Source organism: Marmota marmota, unplaced genomic scaffold, assembly GCF_001458135.2.
Source record: "Marmota marmota marmota unplaced genomic scaffold, marMar, whole genome shotgun sequence".
Lineage (NCBI taxonomy): Eukaryota > Metazoa > Chordata > Mammalia > Rodentia > Sciuridae > Marmota > Marmota marmota.
The window spans coordinates 47,218,703-47,238,511 of record NW_026000026.1 but is presented as its reverse complement, the minus strand read 5'-3'; the positions used below and the strand labels follow the sequence as shown (position 1 = coordinate 47,238,511).

The window sequence follows — 19,809 nt, the reverse complement described above, 5'->3', positions numbered from 1 at the left end:
ATAGCATTCTCAAAGGACGAAGGCGAACAAATCAGCACCATGAAAGACAGGTGTTGATTCAAAAAGTGGAAATGACACTGGAGGAGAGAGAGAAAAGAGAATGTGGCTTGAGCCTATAAGACAATGAATGACACAGCCTTTCAAAGAAGTGGGAATGTTGGTATTTTCACTAATGATATTTGGATTCAATGACAATACTTGGATATATCTTTGGGGAGAAAAATACCTCCCTTTGTAATATAATTAATATTTCTGGAAGCTAGTTTTGAGAAGTTACATACTTATATACACACGTATACAGTACTGAGGATTGGGCCCAGGGTTGCTTTAACACTGGAGCTACATCCTTATCCCTTTTTATTTTGAGGCAGAGTCTTGCTAAATTACCAAGGCTGGCTTTTTTGCAATCCTCCTGTCACAGCCTCCTGATTTGCTGGGATTACAAGCATCTTCCACCAAGGCAGGCTGTACTATCCTTTTTAAAAGGTGTCATCATCCATGGCTAGCCCTAGCCATCTAGGCTGATGACACGGCACCTTGGGCCTTTGAGTGAGGGGTGCTGTGCATGGCCTAGACTACAAGGGAAGGGCAGGGGCCAGGCACAAGGAGAGGGTACTCACAGGGTCCTGGGGGGCATTTGGAACTTGTTTCCATGCCAAGAGGCTCCTCTATCACTTCTGAGGTCAGGGAAATTCCCTCATTCATTCACCATGGGGCCTGGAACTCAAAGCATGAACCTGGAGTCAGGGCCTTCCAGATCCAGCTGACAATGTTAAGCAGCCCCCTCTTCTGATAGATAAGAATCTTCTCTGAACATCCAAGCTGCCAGACATATGTCTACTCATCCTCCCTGTGAGGCAGGAGACTGTGAAGCTCAGGACCCCCTAGATGTTGCTTAACTGACTGAGACTGAAGAAGCACAGGTCTTGTGACTTCAGCTTTCATGAAAGTCAGAAATCAGCACAAAGTATTAATAAGTGGACCCTTTTGGCAGGGGGAGTCAGTCTTTAAATTATGGGAACTATTATGGTTTCAAAAAACAGTTTTAGACCCCCTGACCTCTACAGATTTTACATAGGCAGGCTGTGTTAGAAATGTTGGTAATATATCTACTTATTATTTTTAAAAATAATTTTTGATATTTAAATTTTTATTCAAAATTATTATTATTTAAATTGTGTATATGATGGGTTATAGTTTGATAATTCCATAATGCATATAATGTATAATGCTCAATTCAAGACTGGGGGAGTAGTGATAGAGTGTTTGCCTTGCATACCCTGGGTTTGATCCCCAGCACTGCCTAAAATAAATAAATAAATGCTCAAATCAGGATAATCAGTTTACCATCCCCTTAAACTTTATCACTCCTTTGTGTTAGGAACTTTCTAGTTCCTCTCTTCTATAAAATATATAGATGAGCATGGTGATGAACAGCTGTGATCCTAGTTACTAAGGCAAGAGGATCATTAAGCTCAGTACTTTAAGATTAACTTGTATAATGTAGAGAATCCTTGTCTCAAAAAAAAAGAAAGAAAAAAAAAAGAAAAAAATCCTATATATACTGCATATATATGTATATATATATATTGTTTACTGTACATATATATTTGAAAACTATATAAATTGCAGACTATAGTCATCCTTCTGTGTTTCCTAACAATACATCTGTTTTTGTTTCTATGATCAAGATGTACTGGAAACCAGAACCACATTCTTGGTGCCTGAGCAGGAAAAAAACTTGATATTTCCATTAAAAGGGTCACTGCCCGTCACTCTGCACCATGAGAAGTGCTGACTATCAGTGAAAATTCCAGCCACTTCAGGGACTAAGAAAAAACAAAAACAACTTTTGAAATGAATACTTTACAGAGAAAATTATTAGAGAAAATTTGGAAAATGTGCTACGGATAAATTAAAAATGTGCATGTGTCCCATAAAATGTGATCTACTGTGCTAAGTGTCATCCATGCACACCCAGCCTCTGCCAGCCCTGAGAGAGCAACTGCAGAATCAGCAGATCCCTCTGAACAGCACAGGGTTGGGTGGACTAGAGGCCACTTCCATCGTCCTTTGCCAAGGGGTGGAGCCCAAACATTCCTGACTGAATTGGAAGTCCTGACCCTGGGACTAATTTTGCAAATGACAACCAAAATCTTTTTAAAAGGGGAAGGCCTGGAAGGAGCAGCAGGAGGGAGAAGCTCCCAGAGTTGCAGAAGGCAATGTGCTCAGTGTTATCAGTGAGTGAAGATTTAAAGGATGGGCCATTTCTGTAATCCTTAATCAGCAAACATTCCCAGCTTGGAGCAACCATGTGGCTGCACGTGACTTCTGAATGCCACTTTCATTTGGGCTTGTAGTTCACTGTGCTGAGTCCCCATCCTCCGATTGTTCTGGGTAATGAATTGATGATTTTGTTATACAGAGATGCTCTCAACCTCCTCTAACATTCTGCTAGACACATAACTTCATGTTTCTAGCAGTCTTGTAGAAAACATTTTTATCCCCCACGTTTTAGTCAGCTTTGTGTTGCTGTGACCAAACAACCCAACGAGAACAACTTAAGAGTAAGAAAGGTTATTTATTTATTTATTTGTCTGTTTTCGAGCCAACAGCAAAGACGTTTTATCTAAATACAATGCCATTGTTATTTTTGTTAGAACTATTTCTGTCATTTCAATACCTATACCAAAATGAAGAAATTCAGGTACATTTATTCATGTCAAAAGGAAAATTAATGTTGGGATGTGAAATGATTTAAGAAGATTTTAGAACTCTTTACACTTAGAATAAATTAGTTCTTTTTGAATTTTCTATTTTATTTGTTCTTTTTAGGTATACATAACAGTAGAATGTGTTTTAGCATATACATATGTGGAGTATGACATTCTAATTAGGATCCTATTCTTATGGTTGTACATGATGCAGATTTATGCTGGTTGTGTATGAAAATACAAGACTAGGAAAGTAATGTCTGAATAATTCTACTATCCTTCCTATTTACCTCCCCCTCTGTTCCCCTTTGCCTAATCCAATGGACTTCTATTGAACTTCCCCTCCCCACCCTCCCTTGTTATGGATTAGCATTCATATATCAGAGAGAACATTTGGCTTTTGGTCTTTTGGGACTGGCTTATTTCACTTAGTGTGATAGTCTCTAGTTCCATTCATTTATCAGCAAATGCCATAATTTCATTCTTTATGACTGAGTAATATTCCATTGCGTGTATATGTACCACATTTTCTTTATCCATTCATATCCTGTTGAAGGATACCTAGGCTGGTTTCATAGCTTGGCTATTGTGAATTGAGCTACTATAAACAATGATGTGGCTGTACCACTGTAGTATGTTGATTTTAAGTCCTTCGGGTATATACTGAAGATTAGGATAACTGGATCAAATGGTGGTTCTATTTCAAGTTTTCTGAGGAATCTCCATACTGCTTTCCAGAGTGGTTGCACCAATTTGCAGTCCCACCAGCAACGTATAAGATCTCCCTACATCCTTGCCAACATTTATTGTTATTTGTATTCTTTATAATTGCCATTCTGACTAGAGTTAGATGAAATCTCAGTGTAATTTTAATTTGCATTTCTCTAATTGCTAGGGAAGTTGAACATTTTTTCATATATTTCTGACCATTTGTATTTCTTCTTCAGTGAAGTGGTTGTTCAGTTCAGGAGAGGTTTATTTTCACTCATAGTTTCAGAAGAACCTCTGAACAGTTTATGGTCAGCTGAATCCGTAGCTCTGGGCTTGAGGTCAGGTGGAGCATCATGGTGGAAGGGCATGGTGGTGGAAAGCAGCTCAGGACATGGCAATCAGGAAGCAGAGAGAAAGAGCTATGCTCACCAGGGACAAAATAGAAACTCCAAAGGCACGTGTCAGTCACCTCCTACCTCCAGCTTACAGTTGTTACCCAGCGAATCCATATCAGTGGACGAGGCCCCTGATTGCAGCTCTCATAATCTAACATTTTATCTCTGCACTGCCTCATGTATGAGTGGGGACACTTCATATATAAACCATAACACTCTGATTCTTAGTGAATGATGACATAGAAAACAAGAGACATGAGCATGGTGGTAGGGGACATGGGCCAAACCTCTGTGAGGGACCTGGACAGATGCCCCAGCTTTGCTGGAATCCTGTCTCCCAATCTGTAGAACGGAACAATAGCACTATCACTGGAGGTGATGACACACATAAACCTGATGGAATTGGGTTTTTATTCATATTCATTATTTTAGAATTTCTCCTTTACACAACTGTTGTGAAAATTTCATTGGCCTTCATTTGATTAATTCAAGAGCAATTAGAATTCCTTCCAAATAAGACTGCGCATGGCTGATTAGCAGACTGTGTGAGCCTGTTTATTTATAACCAGCATAGTGATTTGATTTCGAAGAGGTAATGAGAAGGGGCAATCAAAAGAGAGTAGGATGGGAGAGAGACCATTTCAGCGAACAGAGGCTTGTGGTCATTTCTCCAGGGCCTGAGGTTGGTCACTGAGGGACCAATGGGAAGAAGGGACACTCCACCAACTCTCACTAGCAGTGACCAGAGGCTGGTGTTGAGGCAACTCAAAAGCCCTCCCTCTTGCCCTCTGTGCCTGTCACTGAGCTAGGCACCAGGGTGCAAGTGTACTCTGAGAATCTGATTTTGAATTAGCACTAAGCCGTTTACCTGGGAGGTGATGCCAGAAAGCACAAATAAGAAAAGGGGAAGTGCGGGGGGCGGGGAGAGGAGGTGGTGAGTCACTGGTGTGTTACTTACATGTGGCTCTGTGGCAACTATAGCTCAGTCCTGGGAGGAAACTTTTGGAAACCCTCTCCCCACACACACACACATACACACATGAATCAGCATTGTCCTTTGAATGGCGAGGGAGCCCAGGGTTTGTGCACTTACACTGGAGAGGGCTGCTGCTCACTATCAGCAATTGCTTCCAGGTGGTGGCTGTGTGCATGCACGAGGGGGTGCAGATCTGCCACTCTGGAGAAAACTGCCAGGCACGGAAATGCAAACTTGAGGTCAGGAGCCACCTGAATGGGCCAGAGGACCAAGTTGAGCACTGACATTTTCCTCCTCTTGAGGCTGGACTCTAATGGGTAACAGGAAGAGATAAGTGCTATAAAGGAAAGTAGAAAGCTGTAAAGAGACTGACTGAGGGATTGAGGGATGGAAGGAGCTTCACTGAGGGAAGTGGCCACGTGGAGACCTGGGGAAAAGGAGGAGTCAGCAGGAGACAGGGCAGTGTCCTGGGTAGGCTCACACCCTATACAAACACATGGAGAAAAGGCAAGGACATTTTCATTTTTCTTGAGTTTTTAAGGGAGATGTCACTGCCCCCCCCCCTCCCCCCCCATTTATGTGTTAAGATGGCTCTGGTCTCCAAGTGGAGCCTGGAGGCAGGAGGGGACATGAAAGTCTAGTTAGGAGGCTGCTGCATTGGTCTGGGCAGAATGGTGGTTGGACTTGGATGACAGCTGAGGGAGAAGGAAAACGTGGGTGGATTTGAGGCACATTTAGGAGTGAACACTGATGGGCCTTAGCAGCTGACTTGACATGGGAGGTGACAGCAAGGGAGGTTTGGAGGGTCATCTTCTTGTCCATACATAAAGGGCTGGGAGAAGGGGTGCCACTGCAATGAGACCCCCTGAAACTCAGCATGGCTCCAGCTCTCTCTTCCTTTTCTCCTGGACCTGGTTCCTCCTCACGGCAGAAGGCTGCTTTAAATCCTGTCCCCTCTGGGCCCTCCAGGTGTGGGCCTGGAGTGCTGGGGCCAGGTAGGCGTCTTCTTTAAGGCAGGAGCTTGGCTGTACAGGATGACCAGGGGCCTCTGGGCTGCAGTCCTGGCTGGGCCACTCTTTATTGTCTCACCCTGGACAGTTCCATGAAGCTTTAAAATCTTATTTTTGATAAGAATAAACAGTGACATATCATCTGGATAGTCAAGGCCAAGTTCAGCAAAATTAATATTCCAAAAAAATCAGGATTCCGATTTCCAGGGAAATACATTATAAGAGAAAGAGGGTTGCTGTTCTGGTCATTCTCATCAGTCTTCAAGAAAGAGTCTTGTGGTCCTGCGTCACATTCACTGTTCACACAGATCTGCTTGGTTCTTCATAAATCTAGGACAAAGGCCCCTTGGTCATGTGGTTCTGTAACACTTGTTCTGCTGGCCCTGTTTTGAGGTTGTACTTATAAAGGTGTCACAGTGCAGAGGTAAAAGGCCAAGCAGGCAGTGGGGTGGGGGTCCCTGGTCCTTTTCAGGAGAGAAATATCAGTCCCCTTCTGTACAGGGTCATAAGGTCCAGGGCAGAAGTGATACTTGACTAGAGGCTTAAGGACAGGAGGGGAAAAAAGACAGTTGCCCATATGTGTGACCCAGTTTGGCTCACAGGGTCACTGAGGACGATACCATACTCCTAAACAGGAGCCTCCTGAAACGTTCACCTGGCAGTGGGGAGGACAGAGCCTGAGACCAGACTGGCTGTGTTCAAATGCTGTCTGTGGTCTTGGGCAAGTTCATTATCATATCTCTGCCTGTCTTCTCTTTAGTACCTACCTTGTCAACTGTTGGCAGGACCAAATGAATAACTCCATGAGGGCTCTGGGAAGCATCAGCAAAGTGAGTTGTTAATGTGGGGATTTGCCGCAGTCTGGCTGGGCACAATTCAGGAGCCACTTGTCAAAAGAAACGAACTTTATTTTTAGAACTACACACACCAAACAAAACAGCTCCTCAGGAAAAACCCTCAGAGCCCCAACTGCCACCACTGGCTTCCCACAAGCCTCTCAACCTCCCCCATTCCTCCTGCTCTTGAGGCCGATTGGCTGGGTCCTGTGGGCGGAGCCAAAAAAAGTCCCCCAATGAGCAGCTCCTTAGTCTGAAAGGGTGGGGGAAACAGCCCAATGAGCATCACCTCAGAGGAGCCAATCAGCTACATGTTGCTGGGGCCGCTGTGAGCCAATCATCAGCTGGCAGTCTGAAAGTTTGCTGGGGCCCCTTTGGCTGTGGCTCTCAACAGGGATTTGGCAGCTTCTGCTTCAGTTGCTGCTCTTGTTTGGAGTGTGAGCCAGTAGCCTGGACATAGAGGAGTAGATGGTTTTTAAGGGAAAGGTTAACATTTTCTTTTCTTTCTACTTTCCTCTTCTTGTTGGCAGAGTCACTCCTACCAAAGCTCACGTGCCTTGGGGTGGCATCTTGTAAGGTTGGCTTCAGTTATCCTTTTGGGTATTTAGATGAGAGGTTGGCAAACTGTGGCTCTTGGAGAAAATCTGTCTGGCTACTTGTTTTTGTATAGGTTTAAAAAATTTTTTTTTTAGGTTGGGGGAAAAAAAAATCAAAAGATTAATATCACATGACACAAAAATTATGAGGTTCCAAGTTTAGAGTGTATAATAAAGTTTTATTGGCACACAGTGATAACCATTTGTATATTGCATAAGACTGCTAGTAATGCTACAGCAGTAGAGCTGAGCAACTGAGACAGACCAAATGGCTTGCAAAGCCTGAAGTACCTGCTTATTATAGAAATTAGCTGACCCTGGACCAGGTTGTGAGCTGTCTAACAAGGATGCCAGGTTAACCCAAGTGGAAAAGAGTGCAGGCTGGCCTCTGTGCCTGTTTCACTGGTAGGTAGGGGACTTCTGCAGTCGCTCAGTCACCTGCTTCTACAACCAGGCATGAGAGAAAGTATGGAAGCTGAGGGTAGAGGGCTGCAGAGGGAAGCCCGGGGGGCCATTGGGTGCTGTGGAATGCTGTGGCAGCTCTCAGACTGGGCAATATTAGGTCTGGTGTCCTGATGGGCACTGAGGACTCCTCTTTGCCTTCTCTAGCCCAATGTTGTTAGAGTCTGTAAACAAGTCAGGATGGCACCTGGCATTTTGCCAGGGGAATGTTAGAGTTCGTAAACAAGTCTGGATGGTGCCTGGCAAAATGCCAGAGGGAGTGGTTTGAGAAGTAACAAAAGCGAGCCATTAAGTGTGGAGATTCCTGATTGGTTGACTGCTGTATCTAGTTTATGTTAATTAGATAAGCTGTGTGGAATGTATAAATACCGCTCCTGTCCTGCAATAAACGGCTCCCACTCCTGCTGTATCAATCTAAACAAGTTCCTCGTCACCCCCTGGTTAGTTTGCCCAGCCAGCCGGGCTGCGGCACAATGTAGCTGTTTACCTGACAGCAACTAAAGAAGGATCATTCCAATAAGAGGAATGGCCACTTGCATCTTTAATTCATCATGGTTTCATTTTTAGAAGGTTTCCTGGCTACATTCACTGAAATCCAGGTCCTTTGGTGGCTGGTGAATCATGCAGGTGGTCCTTGAGTGATTGAAGGTGAGCAGGGAAAGCAGCAAAGGGTCATAGCTCTGCTCTGCTGAGGAGGACAGGCTGCCCCTAGGATGGCCAGGCACAGAGGAGTCAGCTGCCTGGGCTCATCAGTTCCTCCTTCTCCATTAGCCTGTTGTGCTTCCCTCACATCCTGTCAATGGGTTCTGTTTGCCCTCTGGGCAATGCCTGGTGGACTCAACTTCTGTCTCTATTTCCTCCCACACAGGGCTCCATCTGGTGAAGGCAAGAACCAGTGAGGGACCATGTATATTGCATTCAAGTAAGCAAATGGGTCCAATTCTCAGACAACCCATAGTTTAAAAGATGTCTGCTTGCCTGATTTTGGTTTTATTTTGTAGGGAAAAGTCAATTTCTCTTTAATTGATTGAGTGAAATATTTAAAATATACAGAAAAATATATTAAATTATTAATAAATAAAATTTTGTGTTTCAAAAATTCTTAAATCTTTTTTAAAATTTTTAATTTTAATTGGCATATGTATACTTATTTATGGGGTAAAGTATTATAATTTAATCAATGTATACAATGTGTATGATCAAATCAGGTTAATTAGTATTTCCGTCTTGGAGTAAAATATACATACATATGATAAATATATGTCTTGGAATAATATATAATTTACCATTCCAGCACCTTTGACTATCTAGTTTTGTAGTATTCTGTAGTTCACCTTGTTGTACAACCATTACCCCCGACCATCTTCAGAACTTTTCTTCTCAAACTGAAACTTTATGCCCATTAAACAATAAGCCCCCATCTTCTCTCCCCCAAACTCCATTTGCTTTTTAAGATTTATCCTTGTTGATAACATGTGAATAGCATGTTGATTTTAACTAATATATAGTATTCTACTCTATGGATATATCACACATTGTCCATTTCACTATTGGTTGATATTTAGGTCATTTCAAGTTTTTACTTGTTCCAAGTAGTGCTTTAGAAAAACACACCAGAGACTTATGTTTTTGTGCATGCATCTCAGAGACGGAGTTTTTAGAGTATCCAGAATACGGTTGCTGGGTCCTGGGGTAAGCTCAGTTTTCATTTTTACTAGACATTCCCGGCTTGCATTTCAGAGATGTGCTTCCAGAAGTATATGAAAACTCAAACTTGCCTACCATATCTCCAACATTTTGTTAGTGTGGAACTTGGTAGATTTCTTCTCCTAAGTCTTGAAGTGTCATATTAAGTAATTAATAGAGCAATTAAGAATTCTTATTAGAAAGAATAACCATATTTTCAATATTTTTGATTATCTATTTTTTGTGTGTTTATTTATGCTGGGACAAGGGACATGATTAAACTTTTGTATATTTCACCATTTTGATGTATTTTTTTAGTGTGAACTGTCAGAAGTTTTTTGAAGGATATGGTGAAGGTATAAAGATTAAGTGAGAGAGATAAACTATTTTAGAGAATAGAGAAAAGTTAGGTTTAAATGCCAGGACCCAGATCCAATAGAATCAGAATCAGAAATGAAACCAAAGCACCAGAATAAGACCTGGATTTGTTGATCTTTTAAATTGCATTAATAATATTGAATTTGCTTTAGAAATATTTAATTTACTCCCAGTTTGGGAATTATCTTATGTTGTTTTTGTTTTTGAAAGTTGGAGGCAAAAGAGGGGCAGCTACTTTGAGATTCGATAATAGCATTATCATTGTGATTTGTCTAGATGTCGAGGAGACCCAGGTAATGCATTACAACAGGAAACAAATGAAAACAAAAACAAAAGAAAATAAGAAAAGTGTAAAGATGGGGAGGTCTGGGGGCTGGGGTTGTGGCTCAGTGGTAAAGTGCTCACCTAGCATGTGAAAGGCCCTGGGTTCCATCCTCAGCACCACATGAAAAAAAAAAAAAAAAAAAAAGACAGGGAGGTCTGTTAGAATCCTTCAAACCGTAAGCACAGGAATACCTGACTCAAATGGACTTACTCAGAAGGTTTCCTCCAAGCAGCTCTGGCTGGGCTGTGCTGGCCCAGGCTTGAGGAACCCCTGGCCAAGGCCAACCGCATAAAGAGGTGTAATTAGAATTTGATGTGGGAACACAATAGCTCCTGTTTTCACCCACACAGCTTATTTCCTCACAATAAACACCTCCAACTTAAGGATAAATAAGGTTTGTTATTGAAAGAAAATGATTTGAAACACAACTTTGGCTTTCACCCAAACCAGCTTGAGGAAAGCACTTGGCTCATTTTGCAATGAGCTGATGTCTTTTAAGTCACCTTGGATACTCAGCTCTGAGAGGGGAGCAGAGAACTACAGGCACCAGTTGCCAAGACTAGTTAGTTATTGGTTCCTAGCAAATTTTTCTCACAGACTACATCACTGATCCACGTTCAAATGGAAAAATAAAATAGAGTGATTTTTCTTCCCATTCTAGGCAGTGTTTCAGGTGGGAAAGCAGGAGTTGCTTGGGGGTGCTTTCTTTTGAATTTTTTTGTTGGTGCATATAATTATATATAATAGTGGGATTCTTTATGCCATATTTGTACATGCATGTAATTTGATCTACCTCATTCCACTGTACCTGCCCTTTCCTCTCTCCTCCTTGCTTCCCCCAATCTGCTAGTTCTACTGTATTGCTCTCCCTTTTATTATTATTATTATATTATTTTGGTTAGTGCATTATGCTTACATATAAGCATGATTCATTGTGGTATATTCATATGTGGACATAGTGTAATTTGGTAGATTTTGTTTTCCATTTCTTTCTTCCTGTTTTGACCCCCTTCCTCTGCTCTCTTGGTCACTCTTCTATTTCCATGAGATTCTATTTTTTATTTCTGTCTCTGTCTCTGTATCTCTTTCTTCCATTCCACCCTTGACTTTATGAGTCTGGCTTATTTCATTTAGAACAATGTTCTTCAGTTCCATCTACTTACTATCAAATGACATACTTCCATTCTTCCTTAGGGCTGAGTAAAACTCCGTTGTGTTCTACTCAATGAACCACCACATTTTTCTTATCCAGTTGTCTGCTGATAGGCAACAAAACTGGGTCATATCTTGTCTATTGCAATTTGTGCCATTATAAATATTGATGAGCCTATATCACTATTGTATACTGATTTTAGTTCTTTTGGATAAATACCAAGGAGTGGATAGCTGGGTCATATGGTGGTTCCATTCCTAATCTCTTAAGGACTCTCCATACTGCTTTCTAAAGTGATTATACTAACTTGCAGTTCTGTGGGGTTATTCTTGTTGACTGGAATGCATTGGAATTCTGGAACTGCCACTATGTCTTTGGATAGGAAACCCAAATTCTGAAAGCTCCCAATAAATGGTGTGTCAATACTACTCACTTCACAGGGATTTTTCTCAAGGAGTAAACAAGATGATATTTCAGGGAGAAAATGGGAAAATACACAGTGTTCTTTGCGGTGCCAATAGTAATGATAATGATAAGAATAAGAGTAATTGATGAGGAAGAACTCCTAGTTCCTTTTTCTGAGTATGTAGATAAGAATTTTATGTCCTTGCCCAATTTCAGTTCTCTCTAGGCAGGACACAGGTAAGTGGACACCACTGGCATTTTTCCTTCATTTGGACATTGAATGTGTGCTGCTTCTCACCAAAGACCCTTTATAGGACCATAAGACTCCAGGATGTGGTTACCTTTTGCACAGTGTTCTGAAATAATTTTCTGAGGTGTTGCCCCCACATCTTTTTGATCTCATTTTGGTAGGACAGTCATGCTTTCTGGAGACAATTGGGTACATGTTGTGTACTCATTAAATGATTGATCATTACTTGTATTCTGTTTGGATCTGGAGTGTCCCCCAAAGTCTCATGTTCTAAAGCCTTGGTCTCCAATACAGTAATGGGAAGATGGGGCTCCAATGCAGAGGTGGGGCTTTAAGAAATTATTAGACCATGAGGGCTCTTAACCTCATCAGTGTATTAATGCATTTGATGGATTAATAATTAAATAGTCCACTTAAATGGACTGTTGGGAGGTTGGAAGCTATAGAAGTTTGGACCTAGTTGGAAGGAGGTCAGTGGGGTTGTGCACTGGAAGGGTATTTCTTCTTTCCTTTCACTCTTTCTGCTTCCTAGCTGCCATTAGCTGAAAAGCTTTCCTTCTCTACAACTTTTTGCCATTATGTTTTGCCTCACTCAGGCCCAGAGCAATGGAGCAGGCTGACCATGGACTGAACCTATGAAACAATAAGCCAACATAAATCTTTCCTCCTCTAAGTTGTTTTTCTCAAGTATTTGTCACAGCAACAAAAAGCTGACTAACTCAAAACAAAGTATTGATTCTACTCTGGGATGTTTAATTTTGTGTATTAACTTAACTGGGCCAAAAAGATATCCAGATGTTTGGTCAAGCATTGTTCTGAATGCTTCTGTGAGGGCTTTTCAGATGACAGTGCACTGAGTAAAGCAGACTGCCTTTTCCAGTGTGGGTGAGCTTTGTCCAATCAGTTGAAGGCCTGAGTGGGCCAAAAAGGCTGACCCTCCCCCAGGCAAGAGAATTCTTCTTGTCTGATGCTCTTCAAATGTGGACAACAACTTTTCACTGTCTCAGAACTCAAAGGGAAACATTGGCCCTTTCTGGATTTCAAGCCTGTAGGCTTTTGGACTGGAAGTACACCTTTGGCTCCCCTGGATCTCCATCCTGCCCATTTACTCTGCAGATCTTGGGATTTGTCAGCTTCCATAATCATATGAGCCAATTCTTTGTCATGAATCTGTGAATGCATACATCCTATTTGTTGTTCTCTGGGAACCTTGACCAACCCACATTCAGACTCATTGGAAACATAACATCTAGGTTTGGCAAATATGCTAACTTGGACCTACAAATCACAACACTTTATTTTTTGACTTCCAGAAGAAGTCATTGTGTATACCTCTCCTTTTGCAACTGCTGAGAGACTTCATATATTTCTCATCACACTAACATTATATCAATAGTCAGACCTGATTCTGATAGAGTGACATGAACTCCTAAGACAAAATAGTAATTTTTGATCAGAGATTTTGGAAGTATGTGACTCAGTGTATACATTTTTTTTCTTTTCTGGAATTAGTACACATTAAGCACATTAATAAAAATACCTACTGTGTCAGACCCTGGAGTTGCAGTGTGTCTCACAAGTGATTTTAATCCAGTGAGATTCTAAAAGTTCTTGAAAGTACAGGGTCACCAATGATGCTATTTTGTTTCAGATCTATTAAAATTTGACCAAAGGGCTCTATACAGTTCACTGATGATTACTGATGATTACAACCCATGCTCTGAATTTTACGAACAGTAGTTTAGTATGAGGGGATTTTAATTACAATGTCTTGGTTGGGGAGCTTACAGGAAGACAGAAATCATATATCATGAACAATAGAGACATCTTGGGCCTGATGGGTTCTCCCCCCAATCAGCATGATTTTAAGTTGCAATCTCTCTAACCCTTGGTGGACATATTTATGAGTGAATTTTTTTCTATATTTGATGGAATGTCATGGGAGGGGTTACATAATCTGGCACCAACACTGTTCCTGGGCAAAGACAGCCATCCCTGCATATCCCATTTTTATCTTTGAGTAATGACATCATATTCACAAGGTACATAGTGAGATATGCTGTAGGTGGCAAATCAAGAAAGAACATGTTTTCTGTGTAGAGTGAGAGATACACTCTCCTTCCCCTGGGGCACCCTAGAAACAGCCAGGCCACCTCCTCACCTCCATTCTCTGCTGGCTTTTTCTTGACAGCAGCAGAAAAGTGCTGGAAGCTTGCTTTTGCATTGGAGCAAACATGGGCAATTGCACGTAATGCTGATGTGCTTTGTGGTTGTCTTGGTCTCTACTTGTTCATGCCCTGTGGTTAACATGGACAGGTGTGGCTCTTCTGGAATGGCGTCTGCTGTAAGTTTGCCTGGAAAAGATTCTTTTGCCTGGAGACATTTCATACTTTCAAGAAAGGTTTGGTACTGAAGAGGTGTTTATTAGCGGTTTACAGTCTTTCTCTGTTGAATTTACCACAGGTCAAATTCCTGGACATTTTCATTCTAATTCTCATATCCCTTCCCACAGATTACATAATTCATACAATTCTTCATTCCTTTGCATTTCTGTACAGGTTTGATTTGTTAATTTGTGACTTATAATATTCTGTCAACTGGACTTATGTATTTGGTCATTAAATAATTTAAAAAGTTATACTTATTGGAAAAATATTGCCAAAAAGGACATTAAAGGGGACAATTGGTGGAATTTAAATACAGACTGTGGATTAGGTAATAATATTGCATCAATGTAAGTTTTCTAATTTTGATAATAATACTTGTCTTTGTTCTTAGGAACTATATACTGAGGTAAATTAGGGGACATTTTTCAACATACTGTCTCAAACATTTCAAGATTAATATATTCACACATTATTATACTATCTTGAATTGTTATATGTATACAAGGTTATGTATATATACAAGTATATATGTACTTGTACTATCTTGTTCTATTCTAATAATCTTTCATGTTTGAAATTACATCAATGTAAAAAAGATAACAACAGATTTTTAATCCCAGGGACTTAGGAGGTTGAGGCAGGAATTCAAAGTCAGTCTAGGCAACTTAAAGAGATCTTGTCTCAAAATAAAATAAAAAGGACCTGGGATGTAGCTCAGTGGAAGAGCACCCCTGGGTGCTGTGAAGGAAGCAATTATAAGGTATTTTATCAGGGTAACCAGTTCACACAATTATAAGGTATATTATCAGGGTAATCAAATATGGTCTTGCCATTTATCTTCTACCTACTACATTTTATTGTCATTATTTGCATGATGTCTGAATATAGGAAGGACAGTGTGTCTTCCTTGAGCCATCATAAGGCTTATGACAAAAGAGAGCAAGTCTTCATTCCACACCCCAGTGCACAAAGACCTGAATCTGCTCATATCATAACTGCCATTCCTGTTCCTGCCACATGGTGTCGCTGTTGGAGATGGAGTGTGCAGATTCCTCTGTGCTGCACTGAGCTCAGGCTCCTGTAAAAGCTACTTTGGATCTGGACAGCGGTTAATATGCAGGTACACATCCCTGTATAGAGGAGAGGGTGATTAGCACCCTTGAGGGGATGTGATTGGGTTTCCTGATGTTGGTATAGTTTGGACCTTGATGGTGAGATAGGCTGGATTAGGAGGAGAGGAGCAGAAACCACCTGCGGGTTCATGTTCCTGCCTGATACCAGGTATTGACTGTAGACTGAATGTGACATGTGGTGGCCAGGAACAGAGAGTTCTTACAGAGAGGGTGGGGGCTCATTTTGGGGTCTTTGATAGTTTATGTTCCTGGGCTTGTTTGCCTATTTGTAAGCTAAGCCCATGACACATTTTCATATTCAATAGATTAATGATTTTGCAGTATCTTGGCATTTTCTGTGGTAATATTGCAAAATGGCTGCAATGCTTCACTCCTCCCGTGTCATGACTTTTGCAATGTGACTTGCAGCTCAGCTCATTTCTCTCGCCTTGAATCTGAACTGACCTCCCTGTCCTAGCCTGTTAGAGGATGAGACCCCAACAGTAGAGAGGAACTGTTCACACTGAGGCCACCCAAGACCAACCAGCCCCAGCTGACCCAGCAGCTGACAGCAGACCCATGAGTTAGTCCTGGGATTAAAAAAATGCTCAAATCACAAGAGGAATAGATAGCTATGTTCTAAACTAGATTGTGGGCTGAATAATGCATACCCCCCAAATCTACTTACATGGTGAAGGGAACTTTGTAAAAGTGATTAAAGATTTCAAGCTGAAGAAGGTATTCTGGAATATCTATGTGGACCCAATATAAGCATGAGAAACACAGGCAGGTCAGACAGAAGACAAGGAGTAATTGGGATGAAACAGAGATTGGAGTGGTGCTACCAATGAGTTCCAGAAGGCTCTAGAACCTGGAAAAGGCCAGGGATGGGTTTTCCCCTGGAGTCTCAAAAGAAACCATCCTGAAAACACCTTGGCTTGAGCCCCACAAGACTCATTTTGGACTTAGGACTTTTGTAGCTATGTAAGAATAAATTTGTGGTCTTTTTAGTCAGTCAATTTGTTTTAATAGCGATGGGAAGCTTATATAGCCAGTAAGCTTTGGGGTGGTTTATTGTGCAGCAAAAGTTAACTGATACATATATAGCTTTGTGGAAACTTTAGGAGAATAAAATTGATAGCAGATGGTGTTATGGCCACCACATGTCACATTCAGTCTACAGTCAATACCTGGTATCAGGCAGAAGTCATGTGAGAGACAATGCAAGAAAGTTTAGAGGTAAAATAATTGGATTATGAGAGCCTTAACCCAGTACATTAATCTGCAGATAGGGATTAACTGGGTGGTAACTGTAGGCTTGTAGGGTGTGTTTGGTGGGTTTGGTCCCTGGGAGTGTGCCTTTGGGGGTACATATTTTGTCTTTGTGGAACAGGACTCCCTCTCTTTGCTTCCATATTGTCATATCCTGAGCGGCTTTCTTCTGCTACACTTTTCCTCCATGAGGTTCCGCCTGACCTTGGGCCCTGAGCAATGAAGTCAGTCATCTATGCAAACTGAGACCCAAATAAACTTTACCTTCTCTAAAAGTGTTCTTGTCAGGTCTTTTGGTCATAGTGGTGAAAAACTGACTAAAATGGAAGGGCATGTGTTTAGACGCGCCGAAGACTAAAAGTAATGCTTTATTTGACATTTTAAGGAAAATGTTTTAAAAGGTGTACGTGTTGAAGGCTTGATGCTCAGCATGTGGCACTAGGGAGGTGGTGAGAACTTTAGGAGATGGGGCTCAGGGGAAGAAAGTTAGGTCATGAGATATGCCCTTGAGGGGACATTGAGACCCTTGCCCCCTTCCTGTCTCTGTGTTTGCTTCTGGGTCACCATGAAGTGAACAGATTTCTCTGCTACATGCTCTCTGCTGTGGTGTGCTGCCTTACCACAAGCCTAAAGCAACATAGCTAAGCAACCATGGGCTGAAACCATGAGTCAAAACAAATCTTTCCTACTTTTAAGTTGATTTTCTCAGTTATTTTTTCAGCAATGGAAACCTGACTAACATAATGCCTCATTAAAATCATGATGGTTCCACCCAGAGATATTTAAGAGGCAGATATGATAGGGTCACAAGCAGGGGCTTTCCTGATTGGCCTGGCCTCACCTCTTTGCCCCCTGCCTCTCTTCATAGCTGCCCCTCTCTCTGCCTCTGTGACTGGGGCATTTTTCTTCCTCCTTAAATTTTTTTTTTTTAAACAAACTCTCCTATCTCCAGTTTTTCAGCCACATCTTCCTCCTAAGCTGCACCTTTATTTTTCCTCTTTGGTTCAGCATGTGGGTGGATGACTCCTGGGAAAACGACTCCTCTTATATTAAAAGGTCTCAGGACCACACCCAGCCTCTTCTGAGGATGTGGCTTCTTCCACCTGCTGGTATGGTTTGGATGTGAGGTGTCCCCCCAAAACTCACATGTGAGATTTTGCAAGAAGGTTCAGAGGAGAAATGATTGGGTTATAAGAGTGTTAACCCAATCAGTGATTTAATCCCCTGCTAGGGATTAATTGCATGGTAATGAAGTGGCAGGGTATAGCTGGAAGAGATGGGAGTTAGGGCATGGCTTTGGGTCTATATTTGTATCTGGCGAGTGGACCCTCTCTCTGCTTTCGATCAACATGTGAGTTGCTTCCCTCTGCCACACTCTTCTGCCATGATGTTCTGTCTCACCTGGAGCCCCGAGGAATGGAGGCAGCCTTCTAGGACTAAGATCTCTGAAACCATGAGCCCTCAAATAAACTTTTCCTCCTCTACAGCTGTGCTGATTGGGTCATTTAGTCACAGCAGTGAACAAGCTGACTAAAACACCTGCCCTCATATCCTAAGCAAAGGCCTGAAGGGAAGTCAAATGCTGGGGTTGGCCATGGGCATGATGCACATCATCGGATGAATTTTCTAGAAACATCATGAGCAAAGTGCTATGGGAACATGGGGAAGGAAAGGCGGTTTCTTTGAGGAGTCAGGGAAGGCCTCCCTAGATAGGAACAGAGTGGATTTTGTATGGTAAGTAAGATTGAAACCAGGAAGGGTGTTCTGTCTGCAGGTGCTGCACTATAAAAGTGAAAAGTACAGGATGTGAAGGGTAATTGTAAAAAGTTAGAAGGGCATGATTCTTGCTCAAATATTTTAGTGTCAAATATTTGTTTAGCTCATTCATGAGGGAACCAAGCCGATAACACTGGTTTCAAAGATGTGAAAAATAGATAGCGGATAACAGAATGATGGCACAAGATGATAAAATCAGCTATAAAACTGGATAATATAGGTCAATAAAAACCTATCTTTGAGTTTATCAGCTCTACTAGCAGAAACCTTTTTTAAGTTATCAACATTCAACAAGTTATCACCTGGCCTTATAGAGCCTGGTCCTTCATCAACAGTAAATGTGAGACAAATAAATTAGTTTTCTAATGTTGTGTAACAAATCCCCCCAAAACTTACTAGCTTAAGCCAACCAACATTTATTATCTTATAACAGTTTATGAGTGTCAGGAATTTGGAAGCAGCATGGTTGGATGGTCCTAGATCAGGGTCTTAGATGAGGCTGGGCTCACACTGTAAGCCTGGGCTGAAACCATCCAAAGACCCTGGGGGGATCCACTTTCAAGCTTATTTAGGTGGTCATGGGAGAAGGTTCTGGTTCCTCTTTACATGAATGGAGACTCTTTTTAGGGGTGTTCATAAGACATGGCAGCTGTTTTCCCCCAGTGAGATAAAGAGAAAGGCGATGGTGAGAGGAAAGAGAGGAAGAGGAGGAGAAGGAGTGCCTGAGGTGGAAGTCATAGTCTCTGAGCTGACACGTCATCTCTTCTGCCATGTTCTGTGTTCCAAGTTGAGTCTCTAAGTACAGTTCGCTCAAGGGGAGGTGCATTAGCTTCCATACTTTTAATTATTGAAGAGTATGTGGACATTTTTTTTGAGGATCATCTCATTGCTTCCTCTCTAAAAGACCTAAGGAGCTTCAGGCAGGCATGTTTTATACAACTTTTTGTAATGAAGATGTGTTTGGTGGATGCCAGGAATCCAATGGGGCTGGATAGGAGGAGAAAAGAGATATGGCCAGAGGATACTGGGCAGGCTAATGGAGCCCTGTGCACCATGCCATGCTGAATCTCTGTTCTGTGGATCCCAGTGGGGACTCTGAGCACCTGAGCAAGTTCCACAGCTGGTCCATTAGACAGGAGTTTTAGGAGGATCTTGTAGTTGTAGAGGACTGGGCTGATTGGGAGTAGGCGTAGCGAGGCAGGGAGTCCAAGTGGAGAGGTTGGCCATGAAACTTGAAGGAAGATTGTGGTGAAAGGGATGTAGTAGAAGCTTTGAAGGAGATACTGGAGTCAGAATTGGTCAACATCTGGGCTGACTGGCATGTAACAGGAAGGACAAAGTGGGAAAGATGGCAGAGGCAGGAAG

General features: G+C 41.8%; 1 long non-coding RNA gene across 1 annotated transcript in view; it reads left to right on the top strand.

Moving 5' to 3' along the window:
• The first annotated feature begins 8,568 nt into the window (after positions 1-8,568).
• Positions 8,569-19,809, top strand: part of LOC125619066 — a 34,552-nt gene continuing 23,311 nt past the window's right edge. Inside the window, exon 1 of the long non-coding RNA XR_007350548.1 lies at positions 8,569-8,622. This is a non-coding gene — a long non-coding RNA (uncharacterized LOC125619066). The remainder of the gene's footprint in view (positions 8,623-19,809) is intronic.